The sequence below is a fragment of the Sphaeramia orbicularis genome, chromosome 6, assembly GCF_902148855.1.
Source record: "Sphaeramia orbicularis chromosome 6, fSphaOr1.1, whole genome shotgun sequence".
Classification (NCBI taxonomy): Eukaryota; Metazoa; Chordata; class Actinopteri; order Kurtiformes; family Apogonidae; genus Sphaeramia; species Sphaeramia orbicularis.
Window position 1 is genome coordinate 45,738,440 of NC_043962.1, and position 23,461 is coordinate 45,761,900.

At 36.9% G+C, this 23,461-nt stretch overlaps 1 protein-coding gene across 4 annotated transcripts in view; it reads left to right on the forward strand.

Annotated features, from left to right (window-relative positions):
- pparab (peroxisome proliferator-activated receptor alpha b) overlaps window positions 1–23,461 on the forward strand; it is a 102,012-nt gene that overhangs the window by 37,973 nt on the left and 40,578 nt on the right. For 2 of the 4 annotated variants that reach the window (XM_030136303.1, XM_030136304.1), the window contains exon 3: window positions 201–299. The gene's annotated coding sequence lies outside the window, so the exon portion shown is untranslated. Of the gene's footprint in view, window positions 1–200; window positions 300–10,253; window positions 10,465–14,630; window positions 14,732–23,461 lie in introns of those variants that run through there. The other 2 variants (XM_030136306.1, XM_030136305.1) reach the window with 2 other exon arrangements.

Sequence of the window (23,461 nt, forward strand, 5' to 3'; positions counted from 1 at the left end):
TATAACATAACATAACATCACATAGCATAATATACCATAACATAACATAACATAACATAACATAACATAACCGCATCGCAAGGGTATATAATTAAATAATTAAAAACACCCTTATAAAGACTGCCTCCCTAAACGTCATCATGTTACGTCAAATACTACTACTTCGCTGCTAAAGTAACACATTTTCCCCCTCTTTTTAGCTTTTTAGATGGAGTTTACCTGACGTGCTGTTGAAACTGTGATGGAGAGGAGGGGCAATAGGCCAGTGTTGCCCCCCTTTGCTGCGTGTTAAAGAGCAGGTGAGAAACATTAACAGCAGCAGCAGCTGCAGCCCTCTGTTCCACACATGTGGGCCAAGATATGAGCGAGCTTGAGTTCACCCACTCTATACACTGGTCACTAATGTTAACACTGTCCTCCCTGAACCACACAGTACTGAGGAAATTAGGAGAAACAGATGTTTAGCATGAGAATTACTGCTGCAGTAGGGTAACAGTCTCAGATTTATAGATCCACGTTTAAATTATATTGTAAATTCTGAAAGTACAATACATTACTGTGTGATTTTGAGGTTCCAACTACTTTCTGATATATCCTTAAACCCAATGCCCTTTTAAGCTAGTCGCTTGTCACATTTGAATATGGAAATATCATGGCTTTACATTTTGTTTGGGACATATGTACTTGATCATTTGAATTCCCCATGTCTCCTGTCGTGAACTGAATGACCCAACTCTGTATCCGACCATAACAGACTCCCGTCACACTGCACCAGAGGAGAGTGGCATGTGTATTTGTGTTTCTCTGAATCATAACGATGGTTTTGTATTCACTGAGGTGTGTCAAAGCAGATTACCTGCATGAACGAGGACCTAAAAGGAGTTTGTTTTAAAAGACTGTCCTTTGGGGTGAGGTAGTAGGTTGTATAGTTTTAGGGTCATACCCTCCCTGTCAGATAACTATACAACTTACTGTCTTTCCTGAAGTGGCTGTAATGTCATCAGATGCCATTGTTGGACCGTTTGGATCCGGATCAACACTGGAATGTGCAAGTTTACATACTGACTGCTAAGAACATAACTCATGTGCAGGAAGTGATAGTGGATCAGAAGTAGTTTTCCATCTTGTGATTTTCATGGTCGTACTGTATAACTTGATGTCAATAAAAAAAAGTTTTTCCCACTGTGGGTATGTTTGGTGGTTCACTTTTTTTACTCTGGATGTGGCAATAGTCAATTATACGTGTCAAAATGAACCTACAATATTTTTAATAGTTTATTTAAGCAACATATGTAGTATAAATGTACAGTTTGAATGTGCTCCAGTATTGTACATAGCAAAGTTTGCTAATCAGTAGCATGTTTCTGATGTTCGTACGGGGTGAGGTAGTAGGTTGTGTGGTTTCAGGGTGGTGATTTTGCCCAATCAGGAGATAACTATACAACCTACTGCCTTCCCTGAAGGGCAGCATTACTTCACCATACAGACAGTAAGGGTGTTGAACTAGCATCATCAGAATTAAAACAGAAAAGAAAAGAAATTCACAAACCAGGTCTTACCCAGAATGTAGTCATCCACATTCAGAAACAGGAGGTAAAGTGTGTTTCTTTTTTTCAGATTTGTCTCTGTTTTTGTTTAACTTGATTCAATTTATAAGTAATAAACTAGCATGTAATTATAAATTGATTTGTCTGTGTCTCTTATTTGTTTTTGTTCTTGCAATGCACAAATGTTAAAGTATAATTTCAGACCACCAGGTCGATTGGTGTCACATTTTCCGAAACATTTGCCAAAACATTTTTCTTTCTGTGATAAAGTTTGAAAAGGGATTATGTTGAAGTATTTGGTCGTTTTTAGTAAAAGCAGAAACTCAATCAGTTGAGCAACTGACGCCAACTTTGTTTTTGTGCATATTAGTGTTTCCAGTTTGGCAGATTGGATATAAACAGTCATTTCCAAATTATCGTCTCTTGGAAAAAGATTAAAAAAAAAAAAAAGAAAGAAAAAACACTGAAACTATGACAGGTAAACCCAGAGTTGACTCCCTCTACACACTCCTAACTGAGGCACATCCTGAAACCCCAGATGGCCATGGCAGAATCTCACGTCCTGAGCTACAGCATGATTCATGCAGCAACAGATGATGCTTACAGTTCTCAAGCTCTCTCTGGCCAACAGCACATATAAATACAAACGTGCACACACACACACACACACACACACACATGCACACAGATGATGAGGTGAATGCCAGCAGCTATCAGGCCGACTTGGGCATCAGACATGCCTCACTGTCTGGGACTGCAGCCCCATATCTCATATCAAGGTCAAGCTTGTCATTCACAATAAAAGCCCTCACTCACCCCGGTGTCTTCACTTCACTGCAACGTACGATTCGTCTACTTTGCTCAAATATGCTTTTAACTTTAAATGAATAATTGCACTTGTGTCAAAGAACAAGTCATTTCACTTGTAAATGTCCTGAGCTAAGTTTACAATCATGAGATACTGACAAGTATAATGTAAAATTCTCACACAGAGGAGCTGTAATTTTACAGCGTGGGAAAAAAAAAACACATTGAACTGTGCTGCATCCCATGTGTCTAGACCAGTTCTGGATTTATTTGTATTTGGGCTACACCCACTGAGTAGCTGTCCCCTGCCAGCCACCATATTGAATTGATTTGAGCCTTGGCCCTGGCGATACAGCAAAGTGGACTGCATACTAAGCCTGATGAGACAATGGCTCTGTGTGCATCCTGTCTCTGGGATGCATCTCTAAAGGCCATCCTCCATCCTTCATCTCTTCTTCCTTCACCACTTCACTTGCAAAGAGGTTTGACATCCACCCGGGGACATTCTTTTCCCATGCAATAAGAAACTAATGAAAAGCTTTTGAGACTTGATTCTGAAACATAAGAGACAGAATTCAATAAGATACTGTTGGTTTATCCAAAGTTGCCAAGAATTATAAAATAAATTAAATAAAATACTCAATGCACTGTTTTCCTAAGCCTTCATATGATGTCATAGCTGTATAAATGGAATAGTGTTATTGATTGAATGTAAGTGGATAGGACTGAAGGTTGTGTGTGGGCTGGTCTCTTAAATAAACCGCTGTGTGCAGTGTGCATTTGCTGAAATGAAGAAATCCTAAGCCTGTTTCTAAATACATTCTGCAATCAATTAATCTGTGTCGTGGTGATTATATTCTGTCAGAAATGCAAGGGAAAGAAATTAAATAATTTTCTCCTATAGCAGTGATTTACTATTAACTCAAATGTTAATCCTCTTTACATAAGAATAAACAAAATAGCTTATATAACAGCTGGAGCAAACAAGTCTCAAGTACCTATAGAAGGACAAAATCGCCACCCAGTGGTTACTTATGTACAGGGACATGACTGTAAACACAGACCTGAAACACCTAATGTTGGCAAGAATTAAAGTACAGATTAACATTTGAGTGCTGAAAGTAAACTATATCATTAGGGCGTTTTTTCAAGAAAAAAAATTAAACATACAGGTGTTGATGTGAAAGTGGAAACTAGATACATATAATAAAAAAAGCAGGATTGAAACATCACTGTTTCTTTCTGTACAGCAGATGGCAGCAGAGGTCTGTCTGCTGCCAGACCTCCACAGTGACCCACTTATTGTATTTTAAGAGGTCCTCAAATTGGAGCCTGAGCTAAAAAAGTGAATCCCAGAGAATCCCAAACTGATATAAAAAGTCCCAATCATAACATGTGATTACTTATTTCAGAAAATATAACATAGATTCAGTGATTCATAACTGAGAACTGACTCGGTTTGATGTATTGCAATAAATTATCCATTAATGTATGCATGCATTCATGGATAACACATATCTAAAGCATACAAATCATATAATTCTGCAGTTTTGGGAGAAGGCAATTATATCTGTACTCTAGTTAAACTCTATCGTGTTGTATGACTCACCCTGAAGCAGCGGTTTTAAAACAAAAACATGGAAATCTGTCTTCCCCTCAGCTTTACCCTAAATTAGTTCATCAAGTTCAGCTTCCTCATAGACTGGTTTCATCTAGGTTCACCTCAGGGACAGACATGTTGTAAGCAAACGAAGAAGCTGTCATTATATTATCTAGATGTGGAAAGCATTCTGGGTCTCCCATTAATTGGGAAACCAGCTGTTGTCCAGACAGAATGTCTTGACCATAACCCATTAGTGCTTCTGTGTGCTCTCTTGAGTCATGTTGCAATGAGCTGTATCATTTGATTCTTATGTTTCTTCATGTCCTATGGAGAAATTAGAAGCTGCTTTGGCGAGGTCTGTGGAGAGATTCAGAATACTGCAGCTGAAATCTGCACAGGTATGTTGAGCATTGTCTCCTTTGACAAGATTTTGTAATGACTTATTTCATATTTAATGTAGAGCTGTAATGTTTCTGTCTCCAAGCAATGGTTAAAACAATCTTTGATGCAGCAATTCTTCATGTGTATATGTCCAGTCCATGAAAAGTGGTAGTTAAAAATACCTGCACCAAACAAACACTAAAGTCTTGCTTTGCTTAGAGCAGGGGTGTCAAACTCATTTAGTTCAGGGGCCACATTCAGCCTAATTTGATCTCCAGCGGGCCAGACCAGTAAAATAATAGCATAATAGCCTATAAATAACAACAACTCCAAATTTTTATATGCAAAAAATAACATTAAATTATGAAAACATTTACATTTTACAAACTATCCAAACAAAATAGATGTGAATAACCTGAAAAAATTGAAATGTCTGAAGAAAAATAAGAAGAAATAATAATAAGAAAAAATTAATCAACTTATGATTTATACATGTGCATTACAGATCAGATCTACCAAGACACAAAACAGGCAAAACATTGTTAAAATTGCATTTATTTTTCTTTAGACATTTCAGGTTGTTCGTATTTGTTCAGGTTATTGATGTTTTATTTTTAAAGGATATCAGAATTTAAGGTTCTTTGCAGTAAATCAAAGAGAAAAAATTGGTGTTGCCATTATTTAAAGGCATGATGTCATATTATTTTTTTCACATTAAACCAAGAAGAAAATTTGGAGTCATTACTTCCAGGTTATTATGCTATTATTTTCGAGTTTGACGCCCTTGACTGTTAATATCTTCTGCACTTTGCAAATTCATCCCGCAGGCCAGATTGGAATCTTTGGCAGGCCAGTTTTGGCCCCCGGGCCACATGTTTGACACCTGTGGCTTAGAAGTTAAGGCATCAGATATGTGATACTATGAAGTGCCACTATACATATATTGTAAGTGCTGAGTAGTCGACCCGTTGGCCTTACAGAAGTGCTTGTAACTTGTACATGGCCTTCTGCCAGGCTGTAGTGTGACGTCCACGATGCTCTTCCAAAGACGTGGAAAGAATGTGATGGGGACACAGGACAGGAGGTGAGATGAGGAAACAGGAGAGGAGGATGCAACCAACAAACTGCTGCACATTTAACATATGGCAAAAGCTGGGAAAGCAGATATGTGTGCTTTGTTAATGGTCAGTATATTGCAACAATTTCAGTGGAAACCCTGACAAATTGGCCTTGTGTCAGTGTGGAATGCAATGTTTTCTCCAGCTGCTAGTGATTCTCTTGAAAAATGCACAGGGTTTTATGCACAGTTAGCAGGACCATGTAACAGTCCACATCCCATAAACTACACTATACAGACTCCAGTACATCTGGAAATGTAAGCACGTGTGTGTGTGTGTGTGTGTGTGTGTGTGTGTGTGTGTGTGTGTGTGTGTGTGTGTGTGTGTACAGACATAGTGTGTTATTGTGTGGCAACAGAGAACTGCCAGAACCCAGCAGTTAACATTAATTTTGCAAAGTAAAGTTCATTTTGATTCTGATACCAATGTAAGTGCCTGTAATATAGCAATTTGTGTATTTAGGTCTGTTTTGAACATTTTTTGACTAAAATATTATCAGAAAGTAACTTTTTTTTTTTCTTTACTTATCAGTATTTTTTATTGTGGGTAAATGTAGGTTAATATTGACATTTAGGAGAGACCAGGTATGGTTGTAGCACATTTTTGGGCAACAACTCTCAAAGTTTTACACAATGAACTGACATTTGCAGGCTGCAAATGGAAGACAATTAAACGTGAACTTGCTATATATGCGTCAAGTGCTATCAGTTTTTCTCCTCTCCATGCTCCTTAGAAGTAAATGAAGTTGTATCAGAAACTCCCTCTTTGTTTCTACCGATTCAAACTTCTGCAAGAATATTATAGACGCCTGGAGTTAATGGCAAATACGTGATGTTCCTTTGTCAAAATCTTCCTCCTACTATGGGTTGTTTGTAATCAAACAAATAAAAGAAAATAGGTAAAGGTGCAGACAACTATACACTAAGTCTTACATAAACAAGCTTCTCAGCCATCGCATTCTTCATTCATTGGATGATTTTGTGACAATAAAAGGTTTAACAGAATGGAGACTGGTTTAAAGACACAAACAAGTCAATAGAATATTGATTTTTAAATATAAAATCAATCATATTTCACACTTTGATGATTAATTTACTTAAACATCTGTAAACATGATAATTTATTCTCCTTCTGAGAGACCATTCTGACTTGGTTCTTCTAAGACGGCACTAGAGCATGTTTGTCTTTTAAATCTATGGCTATCAGTGTAATAGATAGGAGCAAAAAAAAACAGAAGGCACACATATCAAATGAGATTTATTGAGATAAAAATAACTTCCTTATCATTATTTATGCAAAATGAATATCATAAAAAACACACACTGGTATTATTTCAATTGATTTAATTTTTGCATTTTATTTTTGCTAAAAGAATGTAAAAATAATGGTGTCTTTTTCATTGTATGTTCCCTTATTGGAGAGCGTGGAGAGTTAACTTAAAACTACAGTGTGTGCATCTATGAGAGTGGGTATTGCAAATACAAAGAAATCATTCAAAGTAGTTTGTCAATCTTTGTTTGGTTTTACATTTTAGTATGTTGGGTTGAAATTGTCTGAGAAACTGCTATATCACCTTGTTTGATTAAACCTATGATTTTTATCTGCAGTTGTTTGATTTGATTTCGTGATTTATGCAGAACATGCAATGAAATTTAACATATACGCAAACAAGCAAAACATGCATAATAATACAAATATCAAAAATCATAACAGTTTTAACCAGAAGAACAGCACAATAGTTCCATTTACATGCCTGAAAATGGGTGGGAAGAAGTGCAATTTATTTGATCCCACACCCTCTCCCTAAAAGATTATTAATCTTAGTGTGTTGTTCAGATTTTTGTGATTCAGCCAGTGTTTGTGTATGTGGTGGACCCGCTGCATTTGTGGGTTTTTAATTCAACATAATCAAACAATTTTATGTTAAAATACTCAACAGATGTTTACTTCATCCCAATTACAAGCGTATAAAAAGTATATATGTTTTTGCATTTGCTAGAGCCCATTTATGAATTAAAGTGCTATTCATTTTAAGTTTTTTTTTTTTTATAAAATGTAATATAATCAAGATACAATAGGGAAAAATTCATTAAAAAAAAAAAAAAAAAAAATTACTCATCATTTTTCATTTAATATAAAATGAAAACGAGTCCCACAGACCCAAGCACCACACAGGGGTTAATAATATACATGTCCCACTTCCTTTTACATTACTCTTGTATATTTATATATGTACTTACACATACATACACATACTCATTCACCCATATACACATACATACATACATAAATTTGTGTAGCTAAAATTTAGTTAGGGGGTCAAATGAGTGGCCATTTTTGTCAAAAAAAAAAAAAAAAAAAGTAAGAAATGCAAAGAACTGTGTTGAAATAATGCTAATACATTTGTGCACAGACTACTGATATTATTTGACAGTGGAAGCTATATTCTCAGAAATATTGGATTTTGAATAGCACGTGTATGTGAAAACTTATGCTGGTGGACGGACGTGACATTACCCATGATGATCTGGTCAGTACCAGTACTTTATCAGTAATAAACTTATATACTTAGTATTGCTAATTAGCCTCTTATTCATAAATGTTAGTATTGTGGAACTAAAACAATAACATCTGACGCAAAAATGCAAAATGTGGCAGTGGACGGATGTGACATGGTTGTTACAGATCCCATCATACTGATGCTCGGCAGCCATGTCACCATTTCCACAAATGATCCCTGTGCAAAAACTAGGATCATAATTATGTATTGTATAGTTCATCATCATTCTAAAGAGTAAATAACAATATAGAATTGTTATTTCTTTATAAAAATGCTTATTATTAGAACACTGTTGATTTAAAAAGTGACGTGTGACATTCTTAATGTATGTATTGGTGTAACATAAGCAGGATGGATCAGCACCATACTCCATATTGCGACCTATAAAAATAAAACATATGATATGTAGTATATAATCTTGAAAAAAAAATTGGGGAATCGAAAAGAATATTTGTTTTTCAGGTAAATTCAGTTAAAATATAACTTGGCCATTTGTGACATGAAAATATAACATTATTTGTGATGAAATTGGACATTTTTGACCTGAAAACATCGTTCATATGACCATCAACATGTGGCAACTGGTTTGTTTACATTACAAACACAGCATTTAAAGGGTTAAAAAATGTGACAGTTATTGAATATTTGGCATTTTTATTTACAGCTCAAGCTGATGAAATAGAAAAAAAGTGTAAAAGAATTAAAAACAAACTGTATGAAATTTTTTTGATATTATTCCACAAGTGTGCGAAAAAGGCACACTTGGTGCTTAGTAAAGGCCTTGCTGGACGGGATGCTGGTGGGTTAACTCGATTCCATGACAAATGCCCACAAGACAAATACCCACAACCTTAATAAAAAAAGAGACAAATGCCCACAATTTGTAGTATGGCATTATTCCAATGGGGGAACTATATGAAGCATGCAAATACTGCAGATATTTTAAGTACATATGTACTGCAGATATCTACATATGTAATCAGTATTCAGTTGTTAAGCAACAATAGTCCAGATAGTTATGTCATTGTAACATTATTGATACAGGATCTGAATTAAGCCTTTATGATGTGTGAATACATTAAAATAATGCAAAAGGACAGTTTAATTTTGATTTCTTTTTCTGGAGAATATTTTATTAATACTCAGGTGCTACATGTACACACACACACACACACACACGTATGTATGTTTTTTTTTGTTTGTTTGTTTTTTTAACAGATTGTCTTCAATGGCATTCTTGACCATCCCTTACAGTGTCTTTGATCTGTGTAAGGGTGCTTCATAGTATGTGCTACATTAAATAAAAATGCAATGGACAGTTCAATTTAACATGTAAATGCAAATACAGATTTTTCTTACATGGGACTTTAAGTTTATAACTCGTCGAGGTGAATATTTCACATATGAATCCTCAGGCGATGGGACTTGTAGTGTTTGTTTAATTTAACATGTAACATTTTTCCTCAGTAGTTATGAATATGTCTACATACAGAGGTGATGGGATATCACAGGTACTGTTTTTTGCATTTCCTAACTAACAATGTATGTAATTTTGTTACTTTTGTTGCTAATAAAATATTATGAAATAAAGTTGTGGGGATTTGTCTCTTTTTTCATTAAGGTTGTGGGCATTTGTCTGCGCACTGGTTAACTCTTTTTTTTTTTTTTCTGTGTAAAACCTGCATCCACCATATGGGACCAGGGAGGAAGTGGAATGATCACATGTGGCATGTATCTAATCCCATACTGGTGGAGGGGCGGTCCTGGTTTTACAACCCAGTCTTCCTTGTAGGTTTAGTTTTTGCTTTGGCGACCCTTTGGAACTGAACTGAACTAAGCTGAATGGGACTAAGCTGAACAAGAGAGGAGACCTGAATGACTTGAATAAGCTCAGTAGGTCATGTGAGGACACTATATGCAAATGTCTGCTTCCATTCCAGCCTGTACCACTAGAACAGTAGAATGAGCTGTGAAACCCTGTTTTCTGTCAAATATTCTTCTGTCTTCTTTCTTTTAAATCATTTTTACAGACAAAAAGCCCTAGAGTTTAAGAGGAAGACACTTTTTTCCGGTTTGTGTGTCCGTGCTTCTGGTTAGGGGGCGTCCTTCTCCAGGGAAACTCACGGACTCTTCCTATTTGCTGAAACTATAGGTGTGTCAGTGGGTGTGCGCCGTTTCCCCGCCAGCTGTCAATCATTGCGTCACTTCCTGTGGGTGTGAGCTCCACGATTTTGCTGTGGATGGACGTGGTTGGGGATTTTTGACAGCGGCAGTGCTGTTCGTCCCACAAAAAAAAAAAAAAAAAAAAAAAAAAAAAACAAGGACGTAGACGGACTCGGGGACTATTTTTTTCTCCCTCGTTTCTTCCTCGATCCTGCACCGACTGCTTCACAGCCCATCGAGATTTCCGACGATATGGCGGCTTCGGATGGAGCTGACTATTGCAAGGTAGATGTCTTTATTTGGCTTTTTTTTGTCCAGTATGTGCACACTCCTGCAGGCAGCAGCTGACTATCTGTACAGGAATTTAGCTCAGTGTGTGACCGCAACCTGCAAGCAATGCACTATTCTGCAGCTTAGTTTAAGAACTAGTCAAGTTTGTTAAGGCTTACCCTACACATATACGTTTACAGCAACTAGAGGATATTCAGAAATTCTTGCAAGATTATAAGGCCATTGTTATTGTATGGGGGGCAACCTAATCTGATTTCAGTTTGCACGCCTGCGCAGCTGAAGTGGCGCTTGCTCATCAATAGGCTGTATCTCCTTGTGATGTAAGCTGTTCATCAGAGAGCTGTGGGCTGAAAGGCTGTTTATTGGCTTGTTTAGAAGCCTTATTGGTGCTAATGAAGAAGATGTGGATTGCTTGTTGTGTTGTTTCTCATGAATCCACTGCTCATTAAGTTAATGCACTGGCAAGATTGTCAAAGTGGCTCTTCAACAATGTAAACAACATGCTTCACTGTGCTTTACCTGCAGAGCACTTCAGAGGGAATGTCAAGCGTAGGTTTTGTTTGCAAAGTGAAGCTTTAGGATCTTTTAGTTTACTACATGTTGATCAGAAATAGGGATGTAACGATATGAAAATTTCACATCACGGTTATTGTGATCAAAATTATCACGGTTATCATTATTATCGCAGTATTTTTGAAATTGTGCTCAAAATGTTCAAAAAGTACTTATACACACTGAAATAATTTAACCAAGTTGTAATTTGAAAAATAAATAAATAAAATAATTGGCATAATGTATTTTCTGTTGGCAGAAATATTCAAATATTAACCCCTAGGAGTCTGAGCCTATTTTGGACATTTTTCAGTCCTTTTGATTTTGCCTTTATTTACTATATAAACAAATGTTTGCTATACCCATGTTTGGCATCTTTTTTTCAGCACAACTTCATTTATATCATCTGTCTATTATTTTTTTCACTTTAACCCTTTCATGCATAGTGGTCACTACAGTGGACAGTTACTCTACAGCTTTAATCTTCTATATTCATGGGTTTTGTTGTTTTAGTTCCATATCAACCAACACAGTGGACACTTATGCACCATCTCATAAACTGCAATTCATCCCATTATTGTAACTTTGCTGTTCTTGGTTGGTTCTTGAGGGGAAATCAATTGTTAATATTTATTTTTTGCATGTTATCTCCATGAAGTGAGTAATAACTAGTATTAGAATATGTTAAAATGTGAGAAAACATCAGATTAGCTGCATTAAACATGGTTTCATTTCACTGTTTTCATATCACTTTATGATATTGGGTTTTAAATACATGTTTCTTTGCTTCAAGAATAAAATTCATGGTGTAGCTGAGTGGACATTTTTGTAACTCCATGAAAAACAGGTTGATTTAAAAAAAAAAAAAAAAAAAAAAAAATCAATCACATTGTTTGTTTTTTGTTTTTGTTTTTTTCATGCCTAAAGACGAATAAAAACACTCAGGAAAAAAAAAATCTTGATTAAGGTTCTCATAATTCATGCATGAAAGGGTTAACCTACCATATCAACACAAAAGGACAAAAAACACAAAAAAAATATATAAAATCCGATTTGAAAAACGTATATAATTTACTGCATAAATAACACAAAGATGCTTAACGAACCTTTTCAAAGACTTTAAAAGTGAATATTGGTTCCAAATATTAGGTATATACAATTAAAATTGTAATAAATTAAAACTATACTCAAATATTTGACATAAAAGCATATCTTTACATAGGTGTTTTCTTCGGGAAAGTGCAGTAATCAAACACGGTTATCATGATGAATAGAATTTAAATGGTAATACTAACCGTCTGCAATTTTACCACGGTTTATTGTTATACCGGTAATTGTTACATCCCTAATCAGAAATAATGTGTTAATTCTCCTGATTATAAAATAGGATTGGTGTTATTGTTTAATTTGCAGGGTAAAGTTTGCACCAAGATGAAGAATTTTAGGGTTTTTACAGGAAAATTGCATGCACAGCAGGTTAATAATTAACAAATGACAGTAAGATCTCAATGAAATTAGACAAGAAGTTGTGCAGATGAGAACAAAGACGAGAAAAGAGGCCAATTTTAGATGCCAATTTTTCTAAGAAAGCCGGAAGTTAGTATTTTTAGATACATAAACTTAGATGTCGTATTGATCAATGCTTCCTTTCATGTTGAATTCCTTTTGGTTGTTAAAAAGATGCAGTTTGTATCAGCAGCACCATGTTAGTTTTGGTTTCAAAATCAGCAATCTTTAACCGTCTTCAAATCCCCCTTACTATGTGACATATTAACACTGTTTTAGTCATAAGCAAAGTTATCCCTACATTTAGTCAGCTTATATTTTGTTTGCAAAGTGTAGCTTTAGGATCTTTTAGTTTACTTTAGCTACATGTTGATCAGAAATAATGTGTTAATTCTCCTGATTATAAATTGGGATTGGTGTTATTGTTTCATTTGCAGGGTAAAGTTTGCACCAAGATGAAGACTTTTAGGGTTTTCACAGGAAAATTGCATGCACAGCAGGTTAATAATTAACAAATGACAGTAAGATCTCAATGAAATTAGACAAGAAGTTGTGCAGATGAGAACAAAGACAAGTATGTAGTGGTTATAAAGGCAGGTGTGGTTGCTTCTTAACTCTGAAGTGGATGTAAATTGTTTTGTCAGTCATCAGATGCTTATTAAACGGAACAAAACTAAGCATTTAATTTTAATCATTTCACCAATACATAGCACCAAGCGTTGTGGTCTTTTGGACAAAGGAACTTCAAGGTATGATCTGAGATAAAGCAACATTTCTCCATGTGTTTAACATAAACAGATTTCTTGTTGTAGCTACAATATTTCTTGTCATTTGCATGTCTCTCATTTTCGGAACCCAATTTGGTCATTTATTATCTAATTCCTATGCTGGTTTAGTAATGAACTGGTGTACAAAGGAATACAGTGCTTAACTTTAAGTATCTGCAGTTTATTTTGAGATGTCAACCTTCTCTTGACTCTTGTTTTTAGTTTACTTCTCATGTGCTCACTAGTTTAGTCTAGTGAAGATGAAAGAAAGGTAATGATCAGTGATTTTAGACCACATCTCTTGAAACGTTTATTTACCTCAGCCACTTTGACTTGTAATACTTGAAGTATGACACGACTGGCACAGAAAATGTATTATTGCAGTAGAAAATCCACTCTCACACTGCTCTGTTTTTCTATGAAACTGAAATTCAACCCAAATCCTGTTGCTCCTGTCCTTGAACCCTTAAGAACAAAACAAATAAGGACTTTCTTTTCTGCACCAGAATTATTTCTAGTGGATTTATTTTGCTGAAACACGCTTAAACTCATTAGACAGTTAATTGTCTGTTTATTTTTTAAATGTATTGGCTGTAGTGGTGAATATCTTTCTGACCTGGTTTCCAAAAAAATGACACACTTTTATTAAAGGTGATCAAATGACAGATGGTTCACAGCACAGTCTGGACATACACTGAACATCTCAACCCTGCGTGTCCTGGACTCTGTTTGATGACCCTTACACCAGTCTCCACAGTGATGTGGCATTCGCTTTGTGATCAAAGGTCTAGAGTCAGAACAGTTGAAACATCATATCACTTGGTTAATGCTTGACACATACACTACTCGAAGTGATTGTCTTTACTGCACATATACTACTAATTAATCCTATAGATGGCAGAAAAGTTGCAAGTCATACACTGTTCAAATAGCAGCTGTAACACAACATTTTAATTATTTATATTTATATTTCCTGCAAACTATGTAAACTGGGATTCATCTTTCATGTATCATCTACTGTGCATGCTTTATTAGATTTGCAAAACATTCATTTGTAATCACTGAGTGCAGTTTTTCCCTATGATTTCATAGAGAATCTCACTTAAATGTCATTATACCATCAAGTTTTATCAGTGCTTGTAATTCATTTCGCACATTCACTGTTGCGATCAGAGGGACACAGTGCATATGCACTTATATCTCATGCACATTATGCATGTGCATGCATGTGTCTGCTCAAATAGGTTTGTGCTAGTTCCTTTCACTCAACCTCAGGGACCTTGCCCTGCTAGCCTGTTGCTTTTGGCAGAGTTATACTTTCTGTACTCTTGACAGTTTTGTCTCCAGGAACCTGAGACCTGTAATCAGCTTCAGCTTGGTTGCATTCACTGCCTGGAGAGACAGACTGAGACATGGAAACAAGAAGAGAGTTAGAGGCAAGTTTTTCTACTTTCTCCTAAAACAGGACATTCAGGTTCCCTCCCCAACAAACTGCCTCAACAGTTTGTCGTTGGCCTCTGTTGTGGTTTCACAATGTGTTCAGCAACAGAAATCATAGCAAGCATAGTTTGGAGAGAATACTTAAATGCTATTCAGGTCAGTTTTATTTGTATAGCTAGAAATCACAAATGTGCAGAAAAAGGGCTTTACAATCTGTGCAATGTGCAACTCTTCAGTTAAGAAAAAGGAAAAACCATAGATGTAAAATAAAAATTACGAGGTGTCTGTTGCTACGGTACTGTGGGACTAACTTTCTCATTTGTCTACTACCACAGAACCAATCAGCGCCCTCGTTATATCACGTGTAGACTGGTAACCTGTCACCCTGCTGCCACAGTACTGGGGCAATAAGCACTGCACATGCCATGTGCCTATCCGGTTACGGGAAAAGGCTAGGATACCAGTTACCGGCTACGTGTAGATGACAGCGCTCGTTTTTTTTTTTTTTTTTTTTTTTTTTGCAGAGTCTAAAAGTTTCACATCCATACATGTATTGTTTCAAGTAATGTCTGCATCCAGGTGGAAACGGGAAAACTGGGTTAAAACGGTGTTATACGTATGCCACACCTACATATGGCATTGTAGACAAACACAGACAGAGCCGCAGGATACACTAAAATCACAGAAGAATGCAGTGAGCATGAGGTTACGTCCGGGGCTTTCTTCCTCTGGTCACGTGGTACTATGACATCATCGTTTCCAAAAAGTGGTGTTTGGCCTATCCATACGGCAACACAGGGGCAGTGCTGGGAGATTTTTCTGCTCTGGGGCCTGTTCTCCAAAAATACCATTTCAGGGCACCGACAACGCCAAAACGATATTAAACTTTGGCGGATTGACATAATTTTGTTGTCGTGTGTTATACACCATATATCACCACAGTTCTGTGGCAACAAGAGGCTAATGAGTTTATGTAACAGTATCCATGATTGGCTCTGTGGCAACAAAATGTTGTTACTGCTTATTGTCACAGTACAAATGCTAATATTTGATTGGCTCTGTGGCAACAGACAAACCAATATTTTGTGTCACAATACTGTGGCAGTAGCCATTGCCATAAAATATAGGAAGTATTGTCTCCTAAGATACTACCATAGCACTGCTATCTTACTAGGGACTGGTTAGAATAGTCACATAATGTGCACATGCTATAAAACAAATCAGTGAATCCAAATCAGCTATGTTAAATCTAAATGTTATGTTGATCTTGAGGTTTTATCTCAGATCAGCCATCTGTCCTATTTCTATCCTTTTAAATGTATGGGAAAACTACTCCCATAAAAACCCTTTAACGGTGAAAATTTTTAAGAAACATCAGGATGAACCACAGAGAAGGACCCCTGGTTTAGGATGGACAGAAAGTGCAAACATCATAACAGGTCTGATTTGTTTTCTTTGCATGTAAAGATACTTTTAAGACCACAAAAATCTTGGGACAGCAGGCCTCAAACTTGCAGTCACCAGTTCTATCATTGCGTGACCATTGCATGAACCTTCAAGCACAAATGCACTTCAGCAATTTGTTCCTTGTGATTGGAACCCCAAAGAAGCCCAAGTTCTACAGAAAATGGGTCTTACACTGAGGGCCTCTTAAGGAGTCAGTGGGTTAGGGTTAAGGTTACATAACATTATAAACAACCGTGTAGAATTTTAGCATGTGATACGCTTTCAAACTTATCGTTGTGTAATTGGAGCTGAACTTGCCGGATAAAATTTCACCTTCCCTCCAGTACCTGGTGCAACATGTACACCAGCTCAGACCCTCACCCTCTTTTACACAGGCCTATTTTCACTCATAGCAGAGTTTTCATATAACAAAGGCTGCAGCAGTTGTTTGTAGTCACTTGTGTAGTTTGTTATGGTTTGTGGTTTGTTTTGCAGCTTATTTCTTGTTGCCTAAGTGTGACCTTCCTCTGAGCCAGATCTATTCCTCTTTGAGCCTTCCTTATGTTAAAGTCTCTCGGGGTTGAATAGGATTTGGACCTCGGTGCCAGACTTACTGTAAGCAGCTCTGGACAGGAGATTGTCTGTGCTAATGATTAGACAGGACTGTTGTATGTAAGCTGAATTTGTATATTGAACCAATTGGAGCGCTGATGGTGTCTTCTAGGAAAATCTTCCAGAGCCAAGACAATGCCTTCCCTTTTTATATACCACATGAGCACCATCTCCTCAACATGTGTAGACCTATTGTTAAAGTTTACCCTGTTTGTTGGGGCTGTAATCCTCATCCATGTGAGCCATTCATTCATCTTCTGAATCACTTTATCCTGGAGAGGGTTGCGGGGGTGTCAGAGCCTATCCCAGCTACCATTGGGCAAAGGTGGGGCTTACATATAGACAGACAACCAATCACTCTCACATTCACCCCTACGGGCAATTTAGATGAACCAATTAACCGATTAGTGCATGTCTTTGGATGGTGGGAAGAAGCCGGAGTACCTGGAGAACTCACACAAAGACACGGGGAGAACATGCAAACTCCACACAGAAAGGTCCCCCCCTCCGGTGTTGGTTGGTGTTGGAATCAAACCCAGGACCTTCTTGCTGTGAGGCGACAGTGCTACTCACGGCACCACTGTGTTGAGCCAGCTCTTCAGAAATCCTCGGCAATGACCTAACTCTGGTGTTCCCTACTCACCCATTATAATTAAATTACACAAAAACTGTTCTCTGTTGGCTCCACATGATCGTCTAGATAAACATTGTGGTCTGATTTCATAATTGCTCACATTTTACATCAGTTTAGCTTGTTTTTGTGTTTTCCACATTAGCACGTGCATCCACAGAAATACTGACAGCTTAAGATGGCAGATGATCATGGCAGAAGTCATGACAGGACAAGGATATTTTGGATGAAGTTTGCTTTTCTTGTCAGAAAGAGTTTAACTTGGATGGTAATAACTGTTTGGAATCGGAAAGGTAGTTAATCTGACAACTTCATGCAACTGTTTGTGAACAGAAAATGCATAGCCATCTGTCACCATGGAGTCAGATTCAGGGAGTATTAATAGTTTGTCGTAATGTCTTATTGTTGCTAACTGTTCAGTCAACCCCTGTTTTTGCCTGCCATTCCACTGGCCTGATGTGTTTACTGTATAGTGGAAAGGTTGCAGGTCTTTTGTCAATTCTTAGCTTTTCTGTAATGGGGATGTTAACTCTTGATGATACTGAAATATACTACATGATGTCACCTTAACTTTGGATGCAACCTACTATAAAATGGAAATTCTGGATCACTGTAGAAATATGGTAGTCCAAAGACCCCCAACTAATTGTAAAATAACAAACACATCAAGTACTACTTTCAGGGGATTATGCACTAATGAAAATGTTCTACAGCATTTCATTTCTGTGACCACATCCTCCTGTATTATCTGAATCCTATACTACCTGTTGAGTCAAATATGACTTGGACACTCATTTCTACAAAATTTAAACAGCCAAAGATGATGAAGTGATCCGACATTTGAGAGTGACTCATCTCTGTTTCAATGAACAGGATGATAGAGATCAGAATAGTTTACATGTTTCGGATACACCTGCAGCCAAGGTTCAAGCCATGCGTGATCACATTGCAGTTTAGCAAACTTGATACAACATGACAACCATTTCCTTTTTGGCCTGATTTTTTTTTTCCACTGTCATAATGTTCTCAGGTATTCTGAAGTGGGTGAAGAAGAACTGCTGAATATTAAGGCTGCAGGAGTGACAATCAGGAGGAAAGAAACAGCAAATCTGAAAATATACACCCTTTTCTCCTAGCTGTCTCTTCTCTGTCCAAATCTGAAGAGTAATTGTAAAAGTAGAACCTGAAATATGTCTCACCGCTATGGAAAAGTGAAGCCACTTTTCTGAACTTCTGCGTGGAGGCAGATAGTAAAGCAGTAGAGACTGACTGAATCTAATTCCAGATGTCAGTCAGGTTGTTAACTGTGCCTCCTGTCTGAAAACATGTAGGAGTGGCTAAAACTTCCCATCTCAGGATAGATTTTCTACAACCTGAAAACAGAGTCCAGAGAGGGCTGTAGAGTCCTTGTTTCCACTGGAATTACAATGCAAAAAGAGGTAGTTATGGAATTTTTACCCAGTGCCCACAAGAAATAATCAAACACTGCAGCTTTAAGTGAATACATTCTCAATTACAGTTCAGATATTCCATAAGATTTACTATTTGCAACTTTTGAACTCAAGATAACATTTTGTCTTTTGTTGCACTGAGTAATCTTACTACAGTAGCAAATTAGCGTAGCTCTGTCACTAGGACTGTGTTCTGCCTCTCCACAAACACGTAGGCTGGTTTGGCAGCCAGAAAGGGGGAACTCAGGACTCCAGTGTCATACTGGAAAATGTAATAAGAGACACACAGCTGTCTGAGCAAAGAGGAATGCTCCCAACTTGATTTTGTTGTCATCTCAGTTTTAGTAATTTTTGCATTTTGGCAGTCTGCATTCTATTGTTTTTACCCTCGGCCACACTAGCTGCAGGGTATTGTCATCAGTTGGTCGTCTGTCTGTCCATAAACTTTGCCACACACTGATAAGTCAGGCCACTGGGGGCAGTCGTGTGCCTGACAAGTCAGGCTGAGGGTTTTCAAGTGCGCACATGTTATGTTTTTAGTAATACAGAAATGCCATAAAGACAGCAAAAGTGAAGCAGTTTAACTCACATGCCAGCTGAAATCATTTAAGTGTAATGGTGATGGTAAAGGTTTACAGGGTACAGAACAGCTTCCCATAACATAAGTGGCATCTTTAAATTGTGTTAACCGATGCAAATCTGAGATATTCTGTTTACAACTGTAATGTAATGTTAATGTAGACAAGCAGAAATTTTAATGTCCAAGACAGTGAATACGTAGCAGTTTTGTTTAATTAAAGCAATAGGCCTAATCTGAAATCAATTTGGAAACAAGAACTTTTCTGATAACCAGCTACCTACCAAACTGTTATTTTCATTAATGACTAAACAACTCATTGTTGTTTCATTTAATCATTTACTCTGTTACAGATTAAAAGAAGACTTTGTAATATTGCATAGCTTAACCCATAAAGACCCAAACAGCCACTAGCAACCAAAACCATCTACTGATGTAAACTGTGAGATACCTGTTGATTCACTAATCGTATCAATACATGTAATTAATGGGTGTAAAATACAGATTGTCATCTTTTCATGGTCATCACATATGACCCATTTGGACGTTCACAGGCTCCGTAGTGAATGTGGAAACATCTTCTGCAACATTGATTCACAAGTAAAACCCATGGGAGTTTGACAGATAGGCTAAGAGTGGGTGGACATACTTGTTTCAGTTATTGGTATCTTTGCTGAAAAAGTCACCTTTTTTTAGTTTTCTCTGTTTCTGATATAATAACTCAATTTTAATCTGATCTTTTATGAACATCTACATGATCAGTGAATTAAATATAGGAAAACACCTGATTTTCAGTGAAAATAACTGTAAAATACAGAGGATAATATTATAATAAATGGTGATAAATCACTAAAGAAAGGTTAAATAGAGAGAAAAATGAATTTGGGAACTGCCGTGGAAGTAGCAATGGGTCTTTATGGGTTAAAGTGATGTCTCCAGATTGATTTTTTTTCCTCAAGCAACAAAAAAGTCAAAAGCCTAAAGATGTTGAATTAGAACTCATATGTAAGGGAAAAGAATGGAAGAAAGAAGAGCAACTTGTCACATTTTAGAGGTATTTATGAAAATTAGTTCCAAAAAAAAAAAATCTGCTGTTGTATGTCTACTCGTACTGGTATACAGAGGACATACCTGTGCTTCTATCATGCACAAGACGTACACTGTCAAATAATGTGGTACTCCACGCAAGGTTGTCCGCCAGAGTTCACAGGGTTACAGATTTAGAGCTTTGTCTGCTGTTGCTGGGCAATGAGTGTATTTTGGCGGAGCCTCATGGGACGAAGCAGCTGGCTGAGCTGTACAGATTCACTTGAACATTCCTCTCTGTTTGACACTATCCAAGATATGTGCATTCTGCTGCATTTTGCATCAGAATGCAATGTGAGGAAAATAAAACCAATGAACAGAATAGCTTAAGGGCAATGATAGCCAGGATCATAAAAAAGAGTGAGTTAAGGTGACTCATGGACTTTATGGAGCTGTCATCTTTATTTAATATATGCAAATGCCTCCGTTAACTTCACTGTACAGAGATTACAGCTTTATTGATGCAGTCCTCCCTCATCTAGAAAATGATTTAAAAAGCAGCTTGAAAAGATTGCAGGTCTTTCTCCACTGAGACATTTACCCTTTGGATGTACTCCAGGGAGGTTTTGTAATGGATCTGAGTTTAAACCTTGCGACTGATTTGGAAATAAGTACAAAGTGGCAGCCAGAAGCCAGAATTTGGCACCAAAATGAGGTGTTGCTTAAGGACAATAGTTAGCGATTTTGCTGTTTTAGCAGCTGGGAACAGAGAGGGTCAAGCCGACTGTGAGTTCAGCTGTGAGACATGTAACACACTGGGGTCGCATGGTCGGCTTTGGCTGTACGTCAAGGTTACACAGCAGCTGTGTCATTTCTCCATATGACCCGACTGTTGCTGACACATCAGGATATATCTAAAGCAGAAATAATAGCCTGTCCGATTATTTATATCTGCCAGTATAACATGACTGTGTGGTCATATACATTATCCTTCCCTTTTACTACTTTAAGACAACATGAAAGCATGTCTAAACGCTGTAACATATAACATGATGGGTTTATGTTTTTAACCCATCATTAGGAATTTACAGAGGAACAATCTGTCTGAAAAAACTTATCTTTTGCAGCTTCATCAGAAATAAGACATTTGGAGTTCAAGCCATTTGGTCAGTTTAGTCATATTCAAGAAAAATATGATGAAATACATTTTTTTAAGGATTTTTTCCTCACCACAAGACATGAAACCCAACTAAATAAGAACCATAAATTCAAGTTCAGATAAATGCATCCACTAGTACTACATTGGAATCATCCTGACATCAAAGTAATGGTTTTAGCCAAATTTGAAGACATTCTGTTAAACCATTTCTGAAATATTCAGTGTAATAGGGAAAGAAAACCTAAAAAGTGTAAAAATGTAAGGTACATGGAGTTTAATGTCTGTTTAATGTAAGCCCTGGAGCCCAGTTTGTACTTTTTTGCATGTTGTTTTGCTTGTGTGATATAATCTTCCCCAAAACTGACACCATAAATCTTATTTCATCTCAAAAACTTAAAAAAATAGCATTAACATATGTTGCAGTAAAACCATCCTGATTGAGTGATAAGCTGTTTTACAGCAAGTTCCTCTTTATGCAGAAACAAATCACAGTTGAGCGTAGATCGGAATACAGATTTTAGTAAAAGACAAAACACAAGTTAATATGTGAGCTCAGTGGTAGTAGATTTGTTTATATGCTTGTTAAAAATATATAATAGAATTGATCACCCTAATGTAAAATGACATAAATTATTATTGCTAAGAACAGCAGTTGATCACGAGCGGCTCTAGTTGGTTTTGTTTGTTTGGAAAAATTCACACATCTGTTTTCATGTAACTGCTTAGAGTGCACTAGAAACACCCACACCTGTACACACACATGCAGGCACACTTTCCACCACGTAATCATGTTGCTATAAACAGCCGGTGTGAGGGGTCAGGTCACCCCAGGCCTTTGAGGTAACGTGATCCACTGTCACATTGCACCTTCTGTAATGTTTTATGGTCAAACTGTGTGGCTTTTGTAAGTGTGTGGACATTTAATTGTTATTTTGACAGTGAACACGCTGTCAGTGCAGAGGTCAGAGTCCATGAGGGTTTATGTCATTCACATTTTGTGCTTGGCTATACTGTACGAAGACAAACACTTGTCTGGAGTAACAAGTGGACATTTTGACATCTTGATCTTTTTACAGGAGAAAAATTGAAAAACATGGTACAGATTTGAGTATATCATATTTATATAGTTGAATATAAAACACACTAAAACTAACATGCACAAGTGGTTAAAAAAATGTAAAAATATAATAATCTTAGTGACGTGATGGTATTTGGCAGGTATTTCAAGTCAATGTACACTTGAACCTTAAAAAATAATCAGCCAACAGTTCTGAGGGACAAATTCTGTTTCTAAAGAGAAATATATTAAAATATATAAAAAAGTACCTAAAATTGTCAAAGTGTTGCCGAAGATACCAACGTATTGGATTGCATAGAAATGCACTGAATACACTTACCCCCATGTTTCAACAGGTGGTCAGGCTCTTAGGGTGGGGAAAACTAACGCCATGGGACCTTTGACCAAAGTGTCAGAAAGTGACCAAATGGTATGAGAACCACAAAGAAACAACTTTCACAGTTAAAAAAAAAAAAGTGATAAAAGCTAGAAGTACAGTTTGTTGTTTTTACCACTGGACACAGCTCTAAATGAAAAGAATGGAGTTTGATGCTGAAATGGCAGCGTTTATGGCAGCCTTTATTTAACCTTTATTTAACCAGGAAAAATCCCATTGAGATTAAGAACCTCTTTTACAAGGGAGTCCTGGCCAAGATAGGCAGCAGCAAATACAACGCACAGTTACAAGATTACACAGTTAAAACATATATAACACACACACATTTGATGATAAATAGTTAGGAAAAATAACAATTATAAGCAAATTA